This window comes from Eschrichtius robustus, chromosome 2 (genome assembly GCF_028021215.1).
Source record: "Eschrichtius robustus isolate mEscRob2 chromosome 2, mEscRob2.pri, whole genome shotgun sequence".
Classification (NCBI taxonomy): Eukaryota; Metazoa; Chordata; class Mammalia; order Artiodactyla; family Eschrichtiidae; genus Eschrichtius; species Eschrichtius robustus.
Window position 1 is genome coordinate 153,629,700 of NC_090825.1, and position 17,574 is coordinate 153,647,273.

At 45.5% G+C, this 17,574-nt stretch overlaps 1 long non-coding RNA gene across 10 annotated transcripts in view; it reads left to right on the forward strand.

Annotated features, from left to right (window-relative positions):
• Nucleotides 1-17,149, forward strand: part of LOC137759777 (uncharacterized) — a 51,842-nt gene extending 34,693 nt beyond the window's left edge. For 4 of the 10 annotated variants that reach the window (XR_011073175.1, XR_011073180.1, XR_011073178.1 and 1 more), the window contains 2 exons: nucleotides 12,113-12,329; nucleotides 13,186-17,149. This is a non-coding gene — a long non-coding RNA (uncharacterized lncRNA). The other 6 variants (XR_011073181.1, XR_011073176.1, XR_011073179.1 and 3 more) reach the window with 4 other exon arrangements.
• Nucleotides 17,150-17,574: the final 425 nt, after the last annotated feature.

Here is a 17,574-nt window from a genome sequence, read left to right on the forward strand (position 1 = left end):
TCCAGGCCAGCTTCAGCCCTGGGATGTTCAGGGCAGACTCTCATTTCAAACCTCAGTTTCTGAGGCTCCTTGCTTTTGGCCATTTAGTGTGGCAGGAGGCTCCTGGCTGAGGAAGGCTCAAACAGAACGACGCAGGTTGTGATCTGTGGCAGTGGGCAGTGGGGGGACGGGGTGGGTCACTGCAGGAAGAGGCATTCGCTGCCTTAGGCAGTTAAACCATTGCCCTCTCTTCAGAGTGCCTCAGCCAGCAAGATGCTGTGGGGTCTACCTCCTGGCACCATGCTCCAATCGCCGGATTTTGGGTCTGGGGCAACCCAGATCTTTGTGCGGCTTTTCCGGAGAGTGCTTTCTCTTGGGAGCACGTCTGGGGACTGGCTTCACTGCCTGCACCTTTGCTGGCGTGGCCAAAGGAACTGCTGCTGCAAAGAAAATCAGAACTGATCAGTCACTTCTGCTGTACAGTCTCCTGCCAGAATTTCCCTCTCTCATGTCTCTCCCAAGTTTCTGGCTGAAGACCTTTAATCGACTTGACATCCAAAACACAGCCTTGGCCCATCACCTCTATGGGTCCCTAGAGAAGGGACACTGGCTGCAAAAGCAATTCCTAGAGCCTACGGCTGCAGCACATGAGGAAGTCTCTTCACCGTTTCCAGGGTAAACAGTAGAACCCGAAAGTCATTGCAACCATGAGCCTCTCCATCTCTCCCTTCCACAACAGAGAAAACATTTCTTGCAGTCTGTCACTTCTGAGGCTTTAAGGGAAATGTCTTTCAAGTTTTGGAAAAAAAAAATCTAATATAAATTGGTTAAGAACCCCGCCCACCTTGGCAACCCCTCTTGGGCCCCATTTATACTGCCTGTTTCGACCACACTGAACTCTAGCCCTCTGATACTTTTATGTAGATTAGAGCAAGGCCAAATACTGAGGCAGAGTGATCAGGAGACTGAGAACCGCGTTCTGGGTACCAAGTCTAGGCTCACATCAACCCAGCCTCCTGGGACACCATCTCCTCAGCCCTCCAGTCTCATTAGCACTTCAACAGCCCTCTTGGTTCTTCCGGTCTTCCCATCAATATGGCACCACCCTCTCCCCTAGAAGTAAAAATCATTATAATCCTCCCTCTCTCCACCATGAAAGGATGAGATAAAGGCTCAGCAGCAGCCCCCGTGAAACACATGGTCACCACTGTGAGGAGGTGTTACTAAGACGATTTGGTCCGACTCGGAGAAGGAAAGAGACAACTCTGCCCTTAGGCTGATCAGGCCCACAGGAAGGAAGCACACTGGGGGCAGCCTTTGAGAGTGTGGCAATGCGAGAGAACCTTCTTTAGGAGGGGACTCCCTGTTGCCGACCTTGAGAAAGTAAGGATGGGACATTCGTTTACTGGGGCTGTTGCAGAGGGGATGTGCCCAGAGGTTGGGCCACCCTGCTTGAGAATGAAAGCACCTTGCAGTCCGAAGCTGCATGAATGCTCCAATCGCCGGATTTTGGGTCTAGGGCAACCCAGGTCTTCGTCTGACTCTTCCGGAGCGCGCTTTCTCTTGGGAGCACGTCTAGGGACTGGCTTCTCTGCTTCCACCTTTGCTGGCCTGGCCAAAGGAACTGCTGCTGCAAGGAAAATCAGAACTGGTCAGTCACTTCTGCTGTATACAGTCTCCTGCCAGAATTTCCCTCTCTCATGTCTCTCCCAGTTTCTGGCTGAAGACCTTTAATCGACTTGACATCCAAAACACAGCCTTGGCCCATCACCTCTATGAGTCCCTAGAGAAGGGACACTGGCCGCAAAAGCAATTCCTAGAGCCTACGGCTGCAGCACATGAGGAAGTCTCTTCACCGTTTCCAGGGAAAACAGTAGAACCCGAAAGTCATTGCAACCATGAGCCTCTCCATCTCTCCCTTCCACAACAGAGAAAACATTTCTTGCAGTCTGTCACTTCTGAGGCTTTAATGGAAATGTCTTTCAAGTTTTGGAAAAAAAAAATCTAATATAAATTGGTTAAGAACCCCGCCCACCTTGGCAACCCCTCTTGGGCCCCATTTATACTGCCTGTTTCGACCACACTGAACTCTAGCCCTCTGATACTTTTATGTAGATTAGAGCAAGGCCAAATACTGAGGCAGAGTGATCAGGAGACTGAGAACCGCGTTCTGGGTACCAAGTCTAGGCTCACATCAACCCAGCCTCCTGGGACACCATCTCCTCAGCCCTCCAGTCTCATTAGCACTTCAACAGCCCTCTTGGTTCTTCCGGTCTTCCCATGAATATGGCACCACCCTCTCCCCTAGAAGTAAAAATCATTATAATCCTCCCTCTCTCCACCATGAAAGGATGAGATAAAGGCTCAGCAGCAGCCCCCGTGAAACACATGGTCACCACTGTGAGGAGGTGTTACTAAGACGATTTGGTCCGACTCAGAGAAGGAAAGAGACAACTCTGCCCTTAGCCTGATCAGGCCCACAGGAAGGAAGCACACTGGGGGCAGCCTTTGAGAGTGTGGCAATGCGAGAGAACCTTCTTTAGGAGGGGACTCCCTGTTGCCGACCTTGAGAAAGTAAGGATGGGACATTCGTTTACTGGGGCTGTTGCAGAGGGGATGTGCCCAGAGGTTGGGCCACCCTGCTTGAGAATCAAAGCACCTTGTAGTCCGAAGCTGCTTGAATGCTCCCATCGCCGGATTTTGGGTCTGGGGCAACCCAGGTCTTCGTCTGACTCTTCCGGAGCGTGCTTTCTCTTGGGAGCATGTCTGGGGACTGGCTTCTCTGCTTCCACCTTTGCTGGCGTGGCCAAAGGAACATCCCCGTAGGCCCGATAGCCACCAACCAGGCAGTATGTCTCCCCATGCCAGCCCAACTGCGTTTCTCCACACCCTCGGTAGAGGACATGGTAGTGACCAGGGGTAGGGGGAGAAACGGGAGCCACTGCTGCTGCAAAGAAAATCAGAACTGATCAGTCACTTCTGCTGTACACAGCCTCCTGCCAGAATTTCCCTCTCTCATGTCTCTCCCAGTTTCTGGCTGAAGACCTTTAATCGACTTGACATCCAAAACACAGCCTTGGCCCATCACCTCTATGGGTCCCTAGAGAAGGGACACTGGCTGCAAAAGCAATTCCTAGAGCCTACGGCTGCAGCACATGAGGAAGTCTCTTCACCGTTTCCAGGGTAAACAGTAGAACCCGAAAGTCATTGCAACCATGAGCCTCTCCATCTCTCCCTTCCACAACAGAGAAAACATTTCTTGCAGTCTGTCACTTCTGAGGCTTTAATGGAAATGTCTTTCAAGTTTTGGAAAAAAATAATCTAATATAAATTGGTTAAGAACCCCGCCCACCTTGGCAACCCCTCTTGGGCCCCATTTATACTGCCTGTTTCGACCACACTGAACTCTAGCCCTCTGATACTCTTATGTAGATTAGAACAAGGCCAAATACTGAGGCAGAGTGATCAGGAGACTGAGAACCGCGTTCTGGGTACCAAGTCTAGGCTCACATCAACCCAGCCTCCTGGGACACCATCTCCTCAGCCCTCCAGTCTCATTAGCACTTCAACAGCCCTCTTGGTTCTTCCGGTCTTCCCATCAATATGGCACCACCCTCTCCCCTAGTACTCAGCAGGTCAGGATGGGATGTGTCTGAGGGCACCGATATAGATGTCTACATGACAGCACAGAGGTGCCTGGGTTTGAAGGTGTGTTTCAGGAGTGGCCCTCTTCCTCAAACTGCTCCATTTACCATTTGCCAACAAAAATGCACTTGTCTTTTGCTAAGAGGCCAATCAGGAAAGGGTCTGAATGGAAGCATCCTGTAGCCCAAAGGGGAAAGCTACATTTATAAAGATCAGGACCATCCTGCACACTTGTCCGGGGATGACCTTTCACTTGTCCTCAGCAGTGAGCACTGTGGGTCCCTGAAGGTGTCCCAGGTCACTGGTATTACTTACAGCTGGGGCCGCGCTCAGGTATACGTAGTGGGCAAGCCCCACAGGAACATGAGGCAGCCAGGTGAGGTTGCATGGACACCATGCCTCCTGTAGAGATGCCCGGTCTCGGTGTACCTGCCGCACTGCCCACCCATGGAACAGAGCACAGGTTCGAGTAAAGATAGAGGATCCGGTCACACATTCTCTCTCAGACAACCAAAGAGATTGGTATCTGGTGGAGAACTGTCAGGGAAGTTTCTCTGAGGGCAGCACGTTGGCAGTTACGCTGCCATGGAAACTGTTAGAAGGCCGGTGAGGTCATCACTACCCAGTGAGGTCATGATAAGGAACGTGTGACTTGGGGGTCAGGCTTCAGGAGGAGGGGCAGTTTTGTGGAGGAGAGCAGGGGGGGAGGCAGAGGTACTCTGCCTGGCCCCTCACACCTGGGCCTCCCCACCCATGCCCTACTCTAGCAGACACCCCACGTGGGGCGTGCCGGTGGGCTGGCACAGCCCCAGGGGCCCCAGGAGGGCAAGAGAGACCCACTTTCTGAGACTGGCTTGAGAGGCAAGATTAACGTAAGAGACAGCTAGGTTGTATGGCACTGACCCTAAGAGGCAGAGGTTTGTGTGGACTGGGGAATCAGGGAAGGCTCCTTGGCAGTGGGCCTGAAGGACAAGTGAGATTTGGACCCATGGGGAGGAGAGGGAAGACATTCCAGTTTGGAAGAATAAAAGCAAAGACACACTCTCCTCGACCTTGTCCTGCCCCAAATGTAAATTCATAGAACCCTCACATTTTCACAACTGAGGACTGAAGAAAACCAAGAGGCGAAGGGGCCTACCCAGTGTTACACGGTAGTGGAGAGGTGTTCTGCTCAATGGTTAGGTTCATGTTGGGGCTCCGGATTTACAGCTGATAGGAATGTGAGGACAAGCTCATGCCATTTCAAACATTTCCAAGTGATACTGAGAGAGATGTTAAAGGTGCAAAATGAGGGTGCTGAATGACCTCACAAAGTGGGAATGGTGGGCCCATTTTCATATGAAATTCAAAACAAGTTCATGACCAAAGGACATGATACAAAATGACAACATAATCATTACACTCCCCTCTCCCCTAGAAGTAAAAATCATTATAATCCTCTCTCTCTCCACCATGAAAGGATGAGATAAAGGCTCAGCAGCAGCCCCCGTGAAACACATGGTCACCACTGTGAGGAGGTGTTACTAAGACGATTTGGTCCGACTCAGAGAAGGAAAGAGACAACTCTGCCCTTAGCCTGATCAGGCCCACAGGAAGGAAGCACACTGGGGGCAGCCTTTGAGAGTGTGGCAATGCGAGAGAACCTTCTTTAGGAGGGGACTCCCTGTTGCCGACCTTGAAAAAGCAAGGATGGGACATTCGTTTACTGGGGCTGTTGCAGAGGGGATGTGCCCAGGAGGTAGAGACTGCTTGGACTACTATTTTAGAGGTTGGGCCACCCTGGTTGAGAACCACAGCACCTTGCATTCCTAAACTGCTTGAATGAGCGGGTGCTCGTTAGGACAGACGAAGTCAGGCCTCATTGGAGCAGACTGCCTTTGGGAGTGGTAGAAGGTAAAATGTGAAGGGGAATGCTCTGGAAGAGGTTTGTCATGGCAGGTGGGCCAGCACGAGACCATTCAGATTCTCCAAGGCTCCAGAGATGACTTGGCTGGGAGCATCCCTCTGATGTGGTGCGGGGACTCCTACCTCAACAGGACCTGGCTGGGCATCTGCGGGAGGCAGAATAAATGGTTTATTAACTTAAGAGAGCGAGAGACTCACCTGGGGGGTTCCACAAAACCACTTAAAAAGACTTGTACCTGGATTCTTGAGCCAACCCTCAGAAAACTTATCTAGATCTGGAGTAGGGCTCTGGAAGCTGCACTTTTAATGAGCTTCCTGGGTAGTCCCACCACAGTGGTCCATGGATAGAGTGACCAAATTATTGTGTATTCTCGGTTGCTTTTGGGAGTCAAAGTGGGCAATGTGAAAAACTGCAGCAGGCATACGTATAAACAGGGAATATTCAAGGCAAACAGAGGTGTAGAGTTATGCTATGCATGAATCAGATTCGAGAAAAGCTAGCCTGGTGGTTAAAGAACACAACCCTTGGGACAGACAGACCAGATTCTGTCCTACTTACTTGTGTGATTTTGACCAAGTTCTTGTATCCTTCTGACTGTTTCTTCATATGGAAAAGAGCTATGGCTGTCCATTTAGCACAATATTCTCTTTTGGCAAAGGTTGCTCTGGGTCCATTTGTGTTCTCTGCAACTTAATCCTTTCCGGTGTGCAAGCATTTTTAAGTTGTTTGGTGAAGTATTACATTTGACTTTCAACTGTTCATTACTTTGGGCAAAGCTTATATAATGCTGCAGAGACTAGAACCTATGCAGAGATAGTGAGAGGATGTGATAAGCTTATTCTGCCGGTTTATAAAAAAGTTTAACCTTTTCTCCTCTTCCTCCGCCTGCCACCAAGAGATGAGAAAGAAGGCAGAGCCTGGAAATGCACACCAAGCAATACTTCTGTGTCAGTTTGCCTTTTATTCCTCTGCCAGTACTTCCCAGAGAGATTTCACCAAAAGTGCCTAAGCTTGCCATGGCCATTGTTGTGAAGAAGATTTCTCTCTATTGCTAGTCACATCCCCTTTTCCTTCTCCTGGGCGCTTAACGGATGTTTGGGGGCAGGAAATAAAATTTAAAGTAAAACATCAAAAAAAAAAAAGATGAGCTCAAGTAGGCGTGCGTTCTTGTGGTCCAGATAAGGTTTGTTTCATTCATTCCCTCGATTAGCATTTATCCCCCTTTGTGCCAGGCATGCGGGGAGAGAGAGAAATGTCTTCAAAGAGTCTGTGGTTGTATCGGGGAGGGAGCTGTGGAAATCTGTCATTTAGAAACAGCATGGAAGTGCTAGGGAAAAATTGTTTTGTTCATTTATCACTCACTCATCCGTTCACCCATAGCAACTACAAAGGGTTTCACGCGGAGGAACTGGATGCCCTGAACTTGACATTCTCGTGGGGGAAACAACAATGTAAAGCACCAGCAGTGGTAAGTCACCAGTAGTGATTTCAAGCCAGAAGGAACCACTCACCAATGGAGAGAGGCACAGGGTGAGCAGTGACTTGCAGAAAGGAGGGGTTATTCATTCCAACTGCTGAGTTCAAGTTCATCTGGGTGGTTGTGTGGTTCGTGCTTACTGCATCTGTTTTTGGAACGTGGCTCCACCCTCCAAGAAGGGTGAGGATGATCACCCTTCTTTCCTCCTGCTGTGCCCCGGGGTCACCCAGCGAGTGTCTGCAGGGATGATCTGCTCTGTACTGGCTTTTCAGTCCCACTCCCGGGAGAAGAGAGACGAAGCTGTGTCTCCACCGCAGCTTGGCCTGATTCAGTCACTTGGGTGAAAAGGTGGGAAGAAGGTCAAGTTCATGCGAACTGATACACTGCAGAGTCATTTAGTCCTGAAGTACCAGTTCTGGTTGCTGGTGAGTTGCTAAATCCAGGGACCTGAATGTAATTCCTCCAGAGCCACTGAGACATCACTTCCAGGCCCATGGCAGGCTGTAGGGGTGCTGACTTTTCTCAGTGCTATGGAGCAGCCATCTTCCACGGAGAGAGGACTCTGTGTCAGCAGGAGCAGAACCACACCAGGCACCGAAGAAGGTTCTGCATCCCAGCATCTCCCAACACAGTGATAGATACACGGGCAGAAGATGCGACAGGGCATTCACCATAGAACACAAGCTTATCCCCAATAAATATGGAAAGATGTTCAACTTCACTACCTAACAAAGAAATGCAAGTTATAAATCTATTTCTTTTTTGCTCATCTAATCGGTAGAAAGTTTTAAGAACGCACAAAATTGGCCGCTAAGGATGTAAGGAAAAGGCCGTTTTCATCTGTTGCTGCTGATGGGGATGGAAATTGGTGCGAAGCCTCTGGAGGGTAATTTGGCAATTTGTGTATCAACAGCCTTAAAATGTTCATACACTTGGAGCCAGTAATTTTGCTTTTAGGATCTTATCCTAAGGTGAAAGTCAAATTTATGTGCAAGACTTATGTTCAAGAATATTCATCTCAGCCAGTAGTGTAATAGAAAAAATAGTAGAAGCTACCTAAAAATCCCACAATAGGGGGTGGTTAAATAACGGATGGCCCAACTTAAGAATGGAAAATAAAGACGCAGACGTAGAAAATGGACTTGAGGACACGGGGAAGGGGAAGGGGAAGCTGGGACGAAGTGAGAGAGTGGCATGGACTTATATATACTACCAAATGTAAAATAGGTCGCTAGTGGGAAGCAGCCGCGTAGCACAGGGAGATCAGCTCGGTGCTTTGTGACCACCTAGAGGGGTGGGATAGGGAGGGTGGGAGGGAGACGCAAGAGGGAGGAGATATGGGGATATATGTGTATGTATAGCTGATTCACTTTGTTATAAAGCAGAAACTAACACACCATTGTAAAGCAATTATACTCCAATAAAGATTTTTTTTAAAAAAAGGATGGAAAACAGTTCATTCATTACAAATGATTTTCTCCAAGAATATTTAATGGTGGGAAGATGTAGTGTACAAGCAGGGTACAAAATACTAGATGGAGTATTTCATTTTGTTAAAATTTTAATAATACAAGTGCAGAAAAAGTGATTAAAATAACAGTACTGATTTGACTACGGGACATTTTTTTCTTTAAGTTTTTCTGTATTTGGTGTTATAAAGCATCATATATCCTGTCTGAGTCTCAGTTTATGTTCTGTGAAGTGGGACTCATCACATCTACACTGCAGTGCGCTCGGGCAGAGCAGCACAATATTTGAAAGTGCCCTTGACAATGACCAGCCCATTGTAATACTCCAGGAATGGTTCTAATATCATTGCCAATGACACACCCATAGTCCGGATATTATCCGTAACGATTACTAAGGTTGTTTATCTCCCTCCAATTTTACTAAGAAAAGGATTAATTGAAGACTCTAAGTCATTTTTACTGAGGTTCTTTTTTTTTTTTTTTTTTTTTTTTTTTTCCAAAATACTAATTGTAAAGTCTGCAGTGGGTATATAGGTGTTCAACTTTTTTCCAGATTTTATGTTTTTGGTTTTGTTTTAAACTTTTTAATTTATTATTTATTTATTATTTTTATTTTTGGCTGTGTTGGGTCTTCGTTTCTGTGCGAGGGCTTTCTCCAGTTGCGGCGAGTGGGGGCCACTCTTCATCGCGGTGCGCGGGCCTCTCACTATCGCGGCCTCTCTTGTTGCAGAGCAGAGGCTCCAGACGCTCAGGCTCAGTAGTTGTGGCTCACGGGCCCAGTTGCTCCGCGGCATGTGGGATCTTCCCAGACCAGGGCTCGAACCCGTGTCCCCTGCATTGGCAGGCAGATTCTCAACCACTGCGCCACCAGGGAAGCCCCTTTACTGAGGTTCTTAATACTCACCTTCCTCACAAGGGTGGACAAAGCTCTCAGCTTTTTGTATTGAGTGCAAATGTCTCTATTCTTGCCCATTTCAGAGTCCTCCTCACTCAAAATCTAGGTTTTGTCGATCTTTAGTACCCCGTCTCTCGTCTTATCTCAGATTATTCTGTGGTAAGATGGTGCAAACTATGTATTTACTAACTGGAGAGAATTCAAGTCCCCGGAGCTGTTGTAGCTCAAAATTCTGTTTTAAGTGGAGTCATTTTCTGTGCTTTCCTTTCATGCTGTCTGCAAAATGCCTGTTTCTGTCCTCCTTGAGATCCAGGTTTACAGCGGTCTCCTTTTTCTCATTCTGGGGTCTCTATGTTTGTGGCATCTCTGAGGGCCCATGTTCTGTTGAGGCTGAATTTGATACCTGGGGGGGGCGGGGGGGGAAGCAACTTCCAGATGGGTCAGCCTAGAAAAGGATCCCCCATTGTGTAGAAATTTAAAAACAGGCAAAATACCTGTCCTATCAGACACTATGATTTGCCCCCTCTGTCTGACGCAGCCCAGAGCTTCGTCATTTAATTCACACCTATCTACTGTGAAGGTCCAGCCAACAAGATCATTTTGGAGCCCTGAGTGGGTGCCCAGAATGGATGGGAGGGCTGAGGTAACCAGAACTCTGCCTTTTTTATGGACAGGTGTTAGGGCATCTTCTTTTCAAAGTGACACATTCCCAACCCATCCAACTCACGTAGAGGACAAAAACCACTGTCACCAGCCAAAGGGAGAAAAACATGGGGCTGCAGAGGAAGAGGGATCTTGTGGGGACTCTTGTATTATTCATCCACGTGCAAGGATGAGCTCCAGATTTGATAAGACATGCAGTCTGATCAAAAGTCATGCAATTAATGATTTCTTTCAAAAATCAAAGAACTCTTTGATTCTTCATTTTAATGTAACTTTGACCTCTTTTCTTTCCATGTCATGAAAGAGGCCTTGACTAAGCTAAACATGCTCTCTCTCCGTGCCTGCAATGTATCAGAAAGCATCCTCAGTTACTTTCACAGGCAGTGGAGAACTCCTTAATTTTTCTCTGACGACAAGAGCTCCCTTTGAGCCTGGGCCAGAGGTGAGCAAGATTCTGATTCTGGAAAGATGTAGGAAAATGAAGTTCCTTTTGCCAGAGGTTCTGGGTGAGCATCGTTGATGTATGACTGTTAGCAGGCTTACCCTCCTTCCACCTATTCTTCCTTTTCTGCATGGTGGACTGTCCTTTAGTTTTGGGGGTACAGTATTGGGGAAAAAAGGAAGGGGAGGCTAGAGGTAAGTAGGCTAGTGGCGGGGATTTTGTGCAAGAATATTTGAAGAAGGAAGTGTGGGAGCAAGTGCTGTGGTAAGACGGGAAAGGGAGAATTTAAAAAAAAAAATCTGTGATCCATAAATCCCCTTCAAAGACTCTAAGCAAAGTACTTAAATTATTTTACAATTACTTTTTGGTTACTACTCTGCAGTAGAAAAAACAATAAGTTCACTTTTTATCGTATCCCTATGTCATTAGCATCATTTTAAAGACGTGTCTTAACGGCTGTATCGTGTACCATCCTTTATTTAACCAGCTCCCTTTTTTGGACAGTTAATTCAGTTATTTTGTTGTTTATAAATATATATATATATATATATATATATATATATGTATATATGATGGATATTTTTGTTTGTAATTCTGATTATGTCATTTTGTCAGTCAGGATAACTGATGGTAGCTGTACTAACAAACAACCTAAAACCTCAGTGGCTTAGCAGGTGTTGACTGAAAAAAATGCACAACTAAAAGTTGAGAATCATCTTTTTTTTGGTGGACTTGCTGAGGACTTAAGCCCGGGAGGCAGTGTCAGATCGCTCTGAGAGATTGCACTGAAGAGGGAAGGGAGGAACCAGGACATATAGGAGTTTTGCAAAAACAAAACAAAACAAAACATTAAACCCCAAAACAACCAGGTAGTCGGAACATCAAAAGATTACTGTTAATTAAAGAAAAACCAGACATCTCAAGTTAACGAATTTAGCATTTTTCTAGGTATGGGAAGAGGCAGGAGTCTGGGCTCATTGGAATCCTTCCTTTGATGTGCATTTGAACTATCTAGAGCCAGCATCCTGCTTTTCTCCATCCTGAATCCCCTCCGGGTGCACCATCGGGGATGGCTGCCATGGCTGATGATGGCTTGATGGCTGCAACACTCTGTTGACTGATAGGGCAGGCGACATTCTTCGTCCATACAGGTTCAAGTTTTCTTTCTTGCTCGATTTACTGGCTAGGGTTGGAGTGGGAGACTCTGTTCTTTGCAGATGTGAGGGACTCAGGGTCCTTCAACATTGTGGCGTCACCTTCCTCAGGTCCTCAGAGCCCCGCGCTGGAAGAAGGGAGCTTGGAGAAGGCACGCACGCTCTTGGCCTCTTCTGCCCAGAGAGGACAGAGCCGCTTCTGCGCATGGTCCACCGGTCAGGGCTCGTCCCAGGGCCCCACCCAGAGGCAAGGGGGCTGTCGAAGGGAATCTGGATGCAGCAAAGAGAAAGGGCCAATGAGTATTGATTAACAACTAGCCAAGGTCCTACCTACCTACCAATTCACTGTCAGATCTTTAGAATACAAAGGGTTACATTCCTGCAATCCTCCTCTAATTCGAGACAATTCTCCCTTCATATTCTCTTTTGCTTATAGCAACCTTGAGCTGGGTCTTCCCAGGCTCTTCTTTCTACCCCTACAGGCTGTGGTCTCCTCGGAAGCTTTGGTGGGATGCAGGCGGCATCTGGGAGAAGGCGCCTCGGAACTCACCTGCCCGCGTTGCCCAGGACCCCAATTCCTTCCACCTCTCGGATGCTGCTTTCTTTTCCCAGGGACAGAGCCAAGCTGTAATTGACTCCTTGGGTATTTCAAAGTCCCTGATCCCAAGACTGAAGGATGACTGCCTGCTGTTGTGAAAGGTTACCAAATTATCAGGACCTCTGATTGGGAGGGACAGTGGGAAGAGGGGAGGTGGTGTCAGGGGAAAGGCACTGACATTTCAAACTCAGCTGGCGACTCCAGCCCCTGGTAATGGCTTTAGTAACTTCCCAGCTGATCCCTGTGATTGAGCATCAGGACCACTGAATGCTAATTGAGTTGAAAAGCTTCCCCCTCATGTGCTAAAACTCTCAGGCAGTAAAAGGCTTCTGACCATGTCTGGAGTTGCGTGCTGGGGACAATGTGGTGGGTTGCCTCTGTCTACACGTAACTGCTGTTCGTCTTCCCGGCTTGACGGGGTAGGGTTGCTGTACATACACAGACTTTAAAATTATTTTTAAATTATTTTTTTAAACTGAAGAATGGTTGATTTACATTGTTGGTGGTTTCAGGTGTACAGCAAAGTGATTCAGTTATGCATACACACATACATACGTATACATACATACATATATATGTTGTTTTCCAGATTCTTTTTCATTATCGTTTATTGCAAGATATTGAGTAATATTGAACACAGTAATACTGTGCTCTACAGTAGGACCCTGTTGTTCATCTATTTTACGTATATCATATATCTGTGTGTCTCTGTTAATCCCACACTCCTAATTTATCCCTCCCCTCACCCTTTCCCCTTCGGTAACGGAAATTTTGTTTTCTGTGTCTGTGGGTCTATTTCTCAAACAGACTTTTTTTTTTTTTAAGCAGATTGCACCTTGCTGTGGCTGGATCAATACTCTGGAGTAAGCTGTTTGCCCTCAAAACTGCTGGGGCCGCAGCCATGGAGCTGCAGGATCCCAACAGGGTCCTGACGTCCATCTGCTCTGTTTTTTTCAGGTGCGCTGAATCGACAGTCCTGAGTTTTGAAGTTTTCCTGGAGGGGACTTGAGGGGATTTCTCCAGGATCGATGGAACTCCTTTTGTGGTGCTTCAGTGCTTCCGCCATGAAGCGCTCATTTCCCTATGCACATCCCCCCGCCCCACCCCACTGTTTCCTTTACTCTCTCTCCTCCCACCCCCAATTCCCAGAAGAAGATCTAGGAATCAGGTCCAAACATAAGATCTTTGGAGAATCCTTGCGTGTGTTTTTTTAAATTTTTATTGGAGTATAGTTGATTTACAATGTTGTGTTAGTTCCGGGTGTACAGCAAAGTGAAGCAGTTATACATATACATATAATCCACTCTTTTTTAGACTCTTTTCCCATACAGGTCATTACAGAGTACTGAGTAGAGTTCCCTGTGCTATACAGTAGGTCCTGATTAGTAATCTAGTTTATAGGTAGTGTTGTGTATATGTCAATCCCAATCTCCCAACTTATCCCTCTCCCCTCCCCACTTTCCCCCCCTGGTAACCATAAGTTTGTTTTCTACACCTGTGACTCTATTTCGAATCCTTGTGTTTTACTCTCGTCCTGAAACTAGATAAAGCCTAGCCATCAATCAACAGGTGAGGAAGTAGAGCCAGGCGTTGGTTGAGTGTTGATGTTTCTGGTACAAGCTGACTCTCCGCTCATCATCCCACACCTTCATCAGCCATCATCATGCTGTCTGTCACCTCCTCTTCTCTGAAGAAGGCCCGGGCCATCTTTTGAAAATACAAAGTCCAGCATTGAGACCCTCCCAACTGAGAGAGCAGGAAGGGCCAGGGCTGCTGAGGTGCTCCCTGAACCCCACTCAGGGGATCTGTGTTGTTCCCCCCTGGGTGTATTGTGTGGACCCCTAAAATTCCTCCAAACCTCTGCCTCTGCGCTTCCAGATTGCCCCTGAAAGAAATGAACAATAATCATAATACCCACCACGTACTGACCGCTGGTCTCTTGAGGGCTGCCTTGCCATTGGACAACATTTGTTGAGCTCCTACTGTTTGCCAGACAGTGGGTACATGCTTTATGTGTGTTTAGCCCTTCTGACAACACTGTGATTTAGGACCTGTTAATATGTCTATTTTGCTGAAATGGAAACTGAGGTTCAGAGTGGTTAAATAACAAGGAAAAGTCCATGTTTTTACCCCCTACACTAATATATATGTATATTTGTGTATATATATTCTATATATGTATATTTAACATATATATGATGTTGACTGAAAAAAATGCACAACCTCAAAGTTGAGAAATATGTTTTATTTGGTGGGCAAAACTGAGGACTTAAGCCTGGGACACAGCCTCTCAGCTCTCTCTGAGGGACTGATCCAAAAAGGAGAGGGAGGCGCCATCAACTATAGGAGTTTTTGCAACAAAGACCAGGTAAATCGGAACATCGAAAGATTCCTGTTAATTAAAGAAAACCAGACATCTCGAGTTAATGAATTTTTAGTGTTTTTCTGTGTATGGGAAGATGCAAAAGTCTGGGCTCACTGAAATCCTTCCTTTGATATGCACCTCAGCTATGTGGGCCAGTATCCTGTGCTTTCTCATCCTGAGTTCCCTCGGGGTGCACCATCAGGGGAGGCTGTGGCAGTTGACTGCTAGATGGTGGGCATCCTGTTTCCATCCTGAGTTTCCTCAGGGTTCACTCTTGGGGCGGCTATAATGTGATGGCTTGATGGCTGCAACATCCTTTGTTTACTGATATGGCAGGCAACACTTTTTCATTGACAATTATATATATACAATAGACACTGTTCGTGTTGCATATATTATCTATTTTACGTACTACGTGTTTTTTAGAATCTTTGCAAAAAACCTTGCAAGGTAGGTGTTATTCTTTACATTTTGTGAAAAAGAAATTAAAGCCTCTAACAGGCTGAGAAATTTGTCATGTCACTACATCACGATTAACAAGTCAGTGAACAAGATTTTGAATCCAAGTAATCCTTTTGTGAAAACAAAACCCCCCCAAAAACAAAGAAACTATGTTCTTTCCATGCTCCAAAATATATTTTGGTCAAGTGACTTAAGAAACTCTCCCTTAAGCTTGTCTAAAGCAGAAAATAAGACAACAGTGCTTTACTGGAAATTATCAAAAGGCAGGATCAAGCAGGAATAATGAAAGGGAGCCTGAGGTTTCGGGTGATGAACCCACTGGCTAAATAGGCCCCTGGAAACAGACCCACTTTTTTTTTTTTTTTTAGTTAATTTGTATATTTGTTTATTGACTGTTTTCCTCCAATAGAATGTAATCTTTTTTTTTTTTTTAACATCTTTATTGGAGTATAATTGCTTTACAATGGTGTTAGTTTCTGCTTTATAACAAAGTGAATCAGCTATACATATACATATATCCCCATATCTCCTCCCTCTTGCTAGCTCATGATTTAGGACCCACGCACAGGAGAATTCAGGCTGCATTAATATAAAAATATGACTTGCAGCCCTGGAGATGTGGCTTCAGAGGAAATGATGACTTAATGCTTGTGATCTGTAAGAATGTTGGTGTTTTGGGTCAAATAACCTATGCATTTTCTCAAGGGAGGTAGGTTTGGGGAAAAAAGGCAATAATTAAACTGAACATACCAACAAGGAAAAAATAATTTAACTGTTATGATGACTCATTTCGTTGGCAGCTTCAGGTAATGAGGTGCTCTGGATGAATTTTCCTGAGAGCAGAAACATATCCCTTTAAATGATTAAGCATGTTATCTTCATCAATCTTTGAAGAAAATATTTCCAAGGTACATTTTATATTCTCTTTTGTCAGTAGTATTCTTGACAATTTTTAGGACTAGAGACATAGTTTTGTTTTTTTTTTTTAAAGAGTTTAAAGAACTATTTGATCTTTGAAAATCATGTTACATCGTTGGTCCCCAGTGTTTTCATCTACAGTATGTGAACTTTGGGTTAGATGATCATCAAGGTTCCTTCCATCGCTAATATTCTCTAAGTAAAGGGCTCTTGTGCACAATAAAATTTAAAACATAAGAATCATCAAGGGGCTTGTTAAAAATGCAGATTCTTAGGTATCATTGTTGGAGGTTCTGATTCAGTTGGTTTGAGTGAGGCAAGAGAACCTGTATCATAAATGGGTGCATACCCATGGCCATTTTGATGACCTCATTTTGAGAAACTGATTCTCTTTCCAGCCTCAGATAACAGATGTCGTAACCATTTTTGGCCACCAGGGTACCGTTGCTGCCCTGCCCTCAGTGGTGTGAAGTTGTAAGGGGCTGACCAGACCCAGAGGCCTGTGCTTTGAGAGTTTGCTTCTGATCCCATCCTCAGTATTAACTGTCACTTAGTTAATGTAGCTGCTGAGGAAAACCAGATAATCGAGCTTAAAATTAGGTGCCCTGCATTTGTACCTATGAGTCATTAAGTTTTCATCTCAGGCTGGGTAGGGGCGAGGGGAGGACTTCCATTTTCTCCTGTAGTCTAAAGTGCATAAATGAGCCACGGCTATCTTAGACCCTGTTTGGAGGTCTCTTACTCTTTGTTCGTGTTCTTTGTCATCCTAAGAGTCAAGTTTCTGGAAGGGCGACATCAGGATAAGTGGCAGATTTCTGTGTAAATATGTTAACATTTCATAGTGAGGTTTGGGGTCAGGGCTGTCCCTGACTTCTCTTTTAAATTTCTTTATTTTTTAAACAGTTTTATTGATGTATAATTCACATGCCATACAATTGACTCTTTTGAAGTATATGCAATTCAGTGGTTTTTAGTAAAATCTGTGAATTTATAGAGTTGTATGCACCTATCATGTAATCTAATTTTTGAACATTTCCATCACCCTCCAAAAGAAACCTTGTGCCTATTTGGAATCACTCTCATTCCCACCCCCAGACCCATTCAACCGATAATTTACTTCTTACCTCTATAGATTTGCCTTTTGTAGACATTTCATATAAATGGGATCATACTGTATGTGGTCTCTTGTGTCTAGCTTCTTTTATTTAGCGTAATGTTTTTGAGGTTATGCAGTAGCATGTATCATATTGCCAAAGAATATTCTATAGTATGGATATATACTACATTTTATTTATCCATCCACCAATTAATGGACATTTGGTTTGTTTCCGCGTTTTCGCCGCTCTGGCTGATGTGTGCATGTAGTTTTAATTTCACTTGGGTGGTTACCCAGGGGTAATTACCTGGGTCATATGATGAATCAGTGTTTCAAAGTAGCAGTTTCGAATTTGACAATTCCACCAGCAATGCATGAGGGTTCCAGTTTCTCCATATCCTTGCCAACACTTGTTATTATTGGATACAAGTCCTTTATTGGATATATGATTTTCAAATATTTTTTCCTAGTTCATGGCACGTCTTTACTTTTTTAATGGTGTCTT